The sequence below is a fragment of the Larimichthys crocea genome, chromosome X, assembly GCF_000972845.2.
Source record: "Larimichthys crocea isolate SSNF chromosome X, L_crocea_2.0, whole genome shotgun sequence".
Taxonomy (NCBI): Eukaryota; Metazoa; Chordata; class Actinopteri; family Sciaenidae; genus Larimichthys; species Larimichthys crocea.
The window spans coordinates 26,715,540-26,724,123 of NC_040020.1; the positions used below are offsets into that span (position 1 = coordinate 26,715,540).

Consider the following 8,584-nt stretch of genomic DNA (forward strand, 5'->3'; position numbering starts at 1 on the left):
ATTCCTAAAATTCACCTGGTCGTTCACAATCGCAACTGGACATGTATCTGAGAGGTTAATCTGATTGAGTTTTTTTGTTTACGTGTTGGCTCAACTGTGGAACACTCAAACATTTTTGTTTACGTGTTGGCTCAACTGTGGAACACTCAAACACTCCCAGACCGTCCTGAACAGACCTATTGATTTTAGCTTCAGCAATGCTTTTATTTTCCATGATGGCTGTTGCACAACACTGCAATTAGTTACAAAAACCTCTTGCAGAGTTTTGTTGATGCTAATGGTAACGAACTGCAACTAATAATGCTAAAATAAATAAAGACCAAGGCGTCCTTAAAAGGTATTTTGTATGGCAGACAGAGAGAGGACGGGAGTATCACACATTCACATGGGACTGTAATTCAAGAGCTTTGTGTTTGCTGTTATTATACAACTTTTGAATGTCTCTGCTCTTTTGTACATCAGCTTTTAAACAAATACCCTTTATCAGGAAGGAATGAGGAAGAGGAAGGCAAAGCAGAGTGATACTAACAAGGGAATTTGAGTTTGAAAGCCACTGAAAGTGAAACAATAGTATTTCTTTGTAGCTCCTCAACAGACACACCCACATCAAAACCTTCTATACTTAGACATATGAATACATAAATCAGTGTTCAAACCTGACTTAATTTTTGACAGCTTCCTATACCTACATAACAGGTGAAACGCATCCAGCCAAGAAACCAAGCCATCTTCGTCCTACATAATATATTTAATGTCAAACTAAATCGTTTTACAGAAGCACTGTAGAGTCCTGTAAACAAAAACAGTTTCAGTGGGACTGGAATGTATCATTTATATAAAGAAATAATGGCACATTTACCATGCCACCTTGTGACGTTTACAGGAAACAGATTTGTTGTATGTCAGGTCCAGGAGAAAGTGAACCATGCTACGAACCAGGGCTGGGAACCACCCCTTACTGTGTACCCAAGGGGTCAAGGTGACATTCCACAACACCTCTGAGACTGGTCTAATGGAGGGATTGGTACATGGCTTTTGTTGAGTGGGAAAGAAGAGACCATGAAAACGTGTGTAACAAGAGATGTAAGTATGTAGAAGGGACACAGGAAGGGAAATAAGATTCTAGGGCAAAATTATGGGAAGAAGGGAAGAGGTAAACATAAAGTTTTTGGGGACTGAATTAAGACTTTTCTCCATATTTAGTCTGTCAAAATACAAAAAATATGAGGTAAAGTTCAATGGGCAAATTTATATTGTGTGTACAATACATTTTAACTTCCGTCGCAAACATGTTTCTTCTTCAAGCCTTAATTTATCTTTTATGTACAAAACTGCAATATAAGCTATTTACTGGCGCTATTTCAGAGGTGACCGCAGTCGCAGCCACTGTTTTATTTGACACCATTTCCCCTGTCCACTGGTCTATCATTGTGGGTTTTGGCAGAACAGATAAATACAATTCCCTTTTCGTGTTTGGCTTGTAAAATCTATTCACATCTCTTTTAATTTGCACTCCCTTTAAAGCATCGATGTGACAGCTTTAAATGATCTGTTTGTGTGCGTACTGAGAAGTGACATTAAAAAACATTTTGAAAACACAAATGTATGTAGATATATCATCAATCAATCCATAACACCCAATCTTCAATCCACTTTTAAAAACTAAAATTTAATAAACAAATTTCTCCTGCAAATGCACATAATCATATTATTTACTTAAAAAAAATGCAACCCTACAGTCTGATCATCTTTTGTGACGTTCAACCCTTAAAGCCTGACCTCTAAACCAGAAGAGTGCAGGTGCAACAGTCCAAAGAGAAAAAAAATCTTACCGTCATAAAACCAAAAGACTGGAGACGTGCTAAGAGGAGTCAGGTATAGGTGAGTTATGTGAGCCCAAGTGTCTTTTCCGTCTTTCTCTTCTTTATTCTGATCAGCTTTTTTTCTTCCTCTTGCCTCTGCTCAGGATAAGTGTCTCCTCCCGGTCAAGCTTTATTCCCAGATCTTACCCCGTTTGATGCCTAGGAAGCACAGAGACAACAGAACGAGGAGAAAGTTAGAGAGCCAAAGAGAGGGAGTGACAGAGAAAGAGAGTTCCCTGTTTGGGTGAAGCAGTGATCAGATACGGCTATTTTCAGACTCAGGCATGCTCGTCTATGAGACTGGAAAGTTACCCCCCAGTGTATACGGGTGGGGGCTAAGTGACAGGGCTGACTATCTCTATTTTACCACACGCACACATGTTTGCGTGCATGCATGCATACCACACAGCATGCACACACGCTTATGCACGCAAAGGCAGACTATATCTATACACGCGTTCACATACTGTACAAGCGAAACGTACGCATTGTAGTTCTCGAATGCATCAGGTACTGTCGCTGCACCTTTTGATAAAACACGTGTGGTTAAATGAACTAGGGTCAGGAGAGCGGAGTGAGTGAGCAGGGACAGGGGTGTTAAGAGAGTTTTCACACACCCATCTCTCCTCCCGGGGCTTTAATGTCACACAGTAGCCAATGTCATCAGTGCAGGGCTATGTAAAGTGGACTACTCCACACAGAAAATGACAGGAGTGTCAAATTGTTCTCACATGAGACTTTCTTCCACTCTGTGTTGCTGACACTTTGATTGCCTGTGAGGGAGGGTCCCTCAGACACGCCGGCTCTTTCTCTTCGACTCTTTAATCGCAAATAAACCATGCGCAGTCAGTGTCATATCAGCCTGTAAATATATACAGACTAATTATGTGCCCACTCACCTGTGTCATTAATAATCTTACTGCTGTGTAATCCATATGGGAATGTATATTTCTGGAAATGACCACACACACACACACACACACACAGGCTGGATATACACAGCAGAGAGGTCAGCCAGCAGCACCTCTAGACCCCAGACTCCCTGCTATTCCCAGAATGATGATGTAACTACTGCTATTAGCATCTCGTATTTAGACCCTGGATACCTAAAACCAACCGGGCAGCTACTGTGCAGTAAGCTTTTCTGGACCACTTCCACAACCTCTTTTCACACCCTTACTCAACAATAAACAAAACGGGCAGAAAAATCAGCAACTAACAAATTACCGGGTAGTAGGGTCCAGGAAGAGTTCAGTAGTCACTTCACTAATGCAGCTCATTTCCCCCTACGGAAACAGACAGCCAAAACAACTTTGATTCCAACCGTGGCCTCACCTTAGTCCACAGTCTTTCTTAAGAACAATCCCTTGTGGATGTCTACATCTAAAATTGACAAAGTGTATCAAAAACAACACGTTTAAATGTCTCAGCGCTGAGTATTTTCAGCATAAATCCACAAAGGTAAAACTTGAAACTCATGAACTAGCTCCGCCAGCTGTCAACATGTTGCCAACCATTAAATCAAACGTGGATGGACTTAGTTGAGTTGTCCCGGATCAGCACTATCTGTGTCCGCTGTCATCGTGCAAATGATGAAGTGGTAATGTAAAAATCCCATCTACATGCACACAGGTGGCTCCAGTGATTAGTAGCTCTGCCGTATCTATGCCGCCCCCCCCCACAAACACCCGAGCTCCGGACCTTGGGGGTCTCACTGCAGCCCGCTACAGTGATTGGTGTGTCAGCAGACGTGATCAAACTGCAGCTGGCCCCCAGAAATTTCTGGTCACATGCCAAGGATCAAGAAGGTATGGTGAAAAGCTGACAACTGACAGGTGCTAATGATGTAACCTCAGGGTTAGAATCAGGGAGTATCAAGAGACCGATAAAGTCCTGAACCTGATCAAAGCACCTGAGTTTAGTCATCTATTATAATCATTACATACTTACTTTAAAATATTTTTTGTTTGTCTATATGAGGCTTTACAAAAGACGACCAACGACATCTCCATCAACATCTAAAAAAAAAAAAATCACCAAAGATTTCTGACGTTTGAGGGATGTGAGCTTACAGTTCTGGATCACATCCCTCGTACTTTAAAAACTAAAACGTGACTTTGATAAGAATCTCCTATCAAAGTTTTGCTTGTGAAGGAATGCTTTAGAGAAACAATTAAAACCAACGTGACGCAGCAGCAGCTTAGGAATGATCTCATTAAAGTACCAGAGCTAACTATTTTTATAGCGACTGACACACACTCACACTCAAACACACAGACACTTTGACCTATGAGCCACTCTGGACTACAGTGGCCGCGTCGACATGGTCTCACCCGTACAGTTTCAACACCTAATTCATTATCAGCTTCTGCATGGCCCTGCCATTCCCAGTTAAGTAAGTGGCAGGTTATAAAAAGCAGAAGAGCTGCGCATGTACACATTAGTAAGTGTCACTTACTGGAAAACACTTAAACCTGGGACAAGATCAAAAAAGGAAAACTATATCCACAAATATATTGCTCAACAGGGACGGTGCCAACTTTCTGTTGCTTTGGAGCAACACACGATGCAGGAATATGAACTAGAAACTGACTGTGTTAGGTATTGATACAATTGATATAATATTTAGATGTGAAATAAAAGATCCAGTTTGTTGGATTTAGTGGCATCTAGCAGTAAAGCCTCCATCTCACCCTCTAGGAAAAACTACAAAGGCCACGAAACTAGAGAATAACACACAAAAAAAACAATCTAGAGCCAGTGTTTAGTTTGTCCATCCTGGGCTACTGTAGAAACATGGCAGTTCAACATGTCAGACATGGAAAAGGACCCACAGCGTCTGTAGATAAATGCAGAGGCTCATGCTAAGACAACAATGACATAACAATTCTTATTTTTTAGGTGATTCTACACTAATGAAGACATAGTTATGCATACTATATTCCATTTCCATTTCTTCCATTTTCTGTAAACAAAGACACTCTAACACACTGAACTTTTAAGAATATACAAGTAACTTTGAATACTTTTCAAACAAGCCAAATCTGAAAAGGGTTTCGGTATCTGATGAATATTTAAACAATTCATGCAGACATTGTTTAAGAAATTTGCTATGAAAACTCACACACAGGTGATCACATCTATCTTCCGATTGCTCTAGTCGACTCCTTCAGGCTTTAACAAGGCAGATAGCTTTCTGTAAGACCTTTCAGATTTTATAATGAACAGAAAAATAAAAACATTGTTGGTTAAAATTCAACATGTGTTTCTCCATTCACCATAATCTGAAAGCAAAAGACAGCAAACATTTGTCTTACGTCATCTAAAGCCCAACAGACGGTGTTAGTGATTTCTGACGCACCTGTGTACTCAAAGCAGCGTTCCAACACGCTGCCTCATCCTAGTTTAGCGGGACAGACCACTTCAATCCCCCTTGTTGTGTCGCTAATCAGTTCAAAGCGTGGCTCCATCCTCGTCTACTTAAAGACGCCTTTATTTAATAATGCTGGAATGAACTTGTGACTGTTCACCACCGAAATGGATGAATTCAAATTCACTGGACTGAAATCTTTAAGATATCAAACTACTAAATACTTTTTCATTTGAAAACGTGTCAAAAGAAAACATTTCTTTCTCCTCATCTGACCTGCAATCTGCACGAGATGCTTCCCCCTATAACAATAGGCCTGAGCTTTGTTTTCCCACAGTATACTTTTACTTTTATAGTGTGAATTTTGAATAATCACCTTATTAATTAAATAATGTTAAAGAAATTAGATGCATACAGCATTACTGTGGCATCCTTGGCACAGCAACAGATCATTATTGCGATCTGGAGATCAGGATTGACGCTTTTGAGTTCAGAAAACTTGCCCTTAATTTCAGTTTAGTTTTCAGTAACAGGTTTATCAAGACAGAAAAGAAAGGAGAATCGGGAACACAGAATTTAGAGAAAGACAAAAGATGTGTGATTTCTGATTCAAAGCTTTTTTCAAGGTATTCCAGGACTTGGTTCTTTAATAATGCTATACCAGCTGCTGTAACAAAACAAAAAACAACTGGTATTGGCTATGTCTCGGCTAATATGGCTTACAGACAATCAGCAATCAGAATAGTAATCAGGGCAACCCTGTTGACAACAATCTCCACTGTTGACAACAAATTAATACTTTTATTAAAAAGAAAAAACTGGCTCAGCAGTTTGGTAAAAAGGCCCCATCATCAAACAGCTTGGTCACTGAGAAAGCTCGGGGCAACAAGCATGCCCTACAGGCGGCCCCTATTATCAGTGAGACTAAGGAGAATTAGGCAAGCTTTTCACACATCACTCGAGCCATGACATCAGTTTCTGAAGGAGGGCAGAGAGCTGGGGGGGGGGATGAAGGAGGACAACAGACCAGAGGAACAATGAGAAAAATAGAGGGCACCAAAACAAGGAAATAAACAGATAAAGAGGATTTAGAAGTTTGTGTGGGCGAGACAGAGGGAGATTAAGACACGGCGACAGGGAGAGAGACACATAAAGCAAACTGTGAGAGTAACCCCCTGATACATTCTGTACTTTCAGGAAGAAAAATGTATCACATTCTCTTATTCCCCGATGGCCTGTCTTGATCCCCTTTCCTCCTATCTCTCCCTCCCGCTGCCTCTCTCACTCAAAGATGCATGTGCGCACACACACAGTAACTCTCCCAGTAACTCTAAACTGGCAGGTGCAACCGAGTTAACGCTAACAGAGACATACTTCCTGGCTCATCAATCAAGTCAAAATGCTATGATCGCCCATTAAGTGTGTATATTTAAGCCTCTGTGAGAGGCTGTTTATTGGGGTAGCGCGGCCCTCTGGTGAGACAGATAGCAGCCAACTGTTGCTCGTCATATCGCATCCCCCGCTGTGCTGCTTCCTCTCTCCCAGACACAAGCATGCGGTCATAGAAATACATAAAATACTACATCAAAGATACCGTCTAGCAAAGCTTACACACCAATGTGTTACACACTCACTCATTCACTCACTCACACAGGGCAGGTAGGCCACACTGTGAGTGGTATGAGGTTCCCGGAGTGATCGTGTTACACTTTGTGCATCCCGGACACCTCCCCACTCTCCCTGTTCACCAAGCATTCAAATGGGTCTTACAGATACCATCAATAGCTGCTGGCTTTTTCTTTTTTCTTCTTCTCTCTCTCTCTCTCTCTCTTGTTCCTCATGACATCATCCTTTGATACCAAAAAACACGGGAGCTGAATATTCCTTCCTGCTTTCTGTCAAGATGTAGAAAAACTCACCATCAGATTAGTCTTAAAAATATGATAACAATGCATCACTGCTGCAGTAGCACTCGGGGAGTCAGCCAAAACCCTCTCAGACTGATGACAGAGTTTGATAGCAGGTGGAAAAAAAATGTACCACAATATTGGCTTTACAGTTCCCCCGTGAGTCATCGGCCTTCATAATAAATGTGCACGGGGCACGATACAAAACTCCTACAAAAAGGATCATGTTTTCCAGAAGAAAACCTGCATAATAGACCAAACAAATCATCATTACACATAAAATACTGCACTGGAATACTAACAATAGAGATTATCCTGAGCATTTGGGGATGTAGGTTAAACATGGATACCTCAACTCATGCTTATTTCTAGCCTGTTCTTGTATGTTTCTCACGCATTAGGCTGCTACTATTTTTTTTTTTTCCCCACACAGCTTAAAAGCTTATGGTTAGAGTATTTAACATCCTCCCAAGCCCTGACCGCATCTTCCTTTAATGCACTGGAAACAAGCAATCCGCCGGAATGCACTTTTAGTGGCGACCTTACCGCATCCCGGATGAGCTGATTCATTTGCCCTGCTCACACTGATTACAACTAAAAGGAAGGGAGGGATGGGGGGCTTTGTTTCTTGTAATAGCACTCAAAAATAGTCTGTTTACCCCAAATTCAGCTCTTTTTCTTGGTCAGACATGCAGCAGCAGCTGCTGCTAAAATCGGAGCGGTGAAAAGATGTTAGCCCCTTTTTTTTTTTTACTAACAACACAAACACACAGAGAGAGAGAAAGAGAGAGTGTGTACGTTACCTTAAAACGACTTCACTCGACTAAATCCACAACATATCGCCCGGTTGCCAGCCTCTTCCATGTGGGATAGTCTTCACTGTACTCGGACAGGCGGAGAAGTACGTACACACGCCGACACTAGGGGCAGCTACAGCGGCGGTTTGAGGAAGCTAGTGCGGCGGCGGCGGTGTGATGAAACCGTACACCTGTTTTTCGATGTGTGCCGGTGTCGGTCAGCTAAAAACTAAAAAGGCAACTCCCTCTCGGATAGCAATGCGGTGAAGCAGGTCCTTGTCCACTATTCTGACGACACAGGAAGAAGAAGAAGCGGTACAATTAGTTACCGCATGTCCTTATTATTATTATTTATATTTTTTGGAGGAGGGTAGGGGAGGGTTGCTACAAGCGTCAGTCGCAACGGCGGTCCCACAGCAGCTCTCTACCGGCTCTTAAACGGTCGCTTCTCTTCTCTCCCCCCCCCTAACCGGAGATGGACTGAACCTGCCTCCCGTTTCCGTTTTTTTTTTTTTTGTAATTATTATTATTGAATGATGCCGTGTGGCTTTCGTGCGCAAAATGGCCTCTGTTATTTTCATTCAGCAACAGTCCACCGCGAGCTTCTCATTGGGTCTGCGTGTAGCCATGGCAACGCCCGCGGTTCAA

At 42.0% G+C, this 8,584-nt stretch overlaps 1 protein-coding gene across 2 annotated transcripts in view; it reads right to left on the minus strand.

Annotated features, from left to right (window-relative positions):
- The window catches only part of sorbs2a (sorbin and SH3 domain containing 2a), a 48,143-nt gene extending 39,559 nt beyond the window's left edge, over window positions 1-8,584 (minus strand). Inside the window, exons 1-2 of one of the 2 annotated variants that reach the window (XM_027282887.1) lie at window positions 7,943-8,584; window positions 1,833-2,021 (exon numbers count right to left, since the gene is read on the minus strand). The gene's annotated coding sequence lies outside the window, so the exon portion shown is untranslated. The remainder of the gene's footprint in view (window positions 1-1,832; window positions 2,022-7,942) is intronic. The other variant, XM_027282888.1, reaches the window with a different exon arrangement.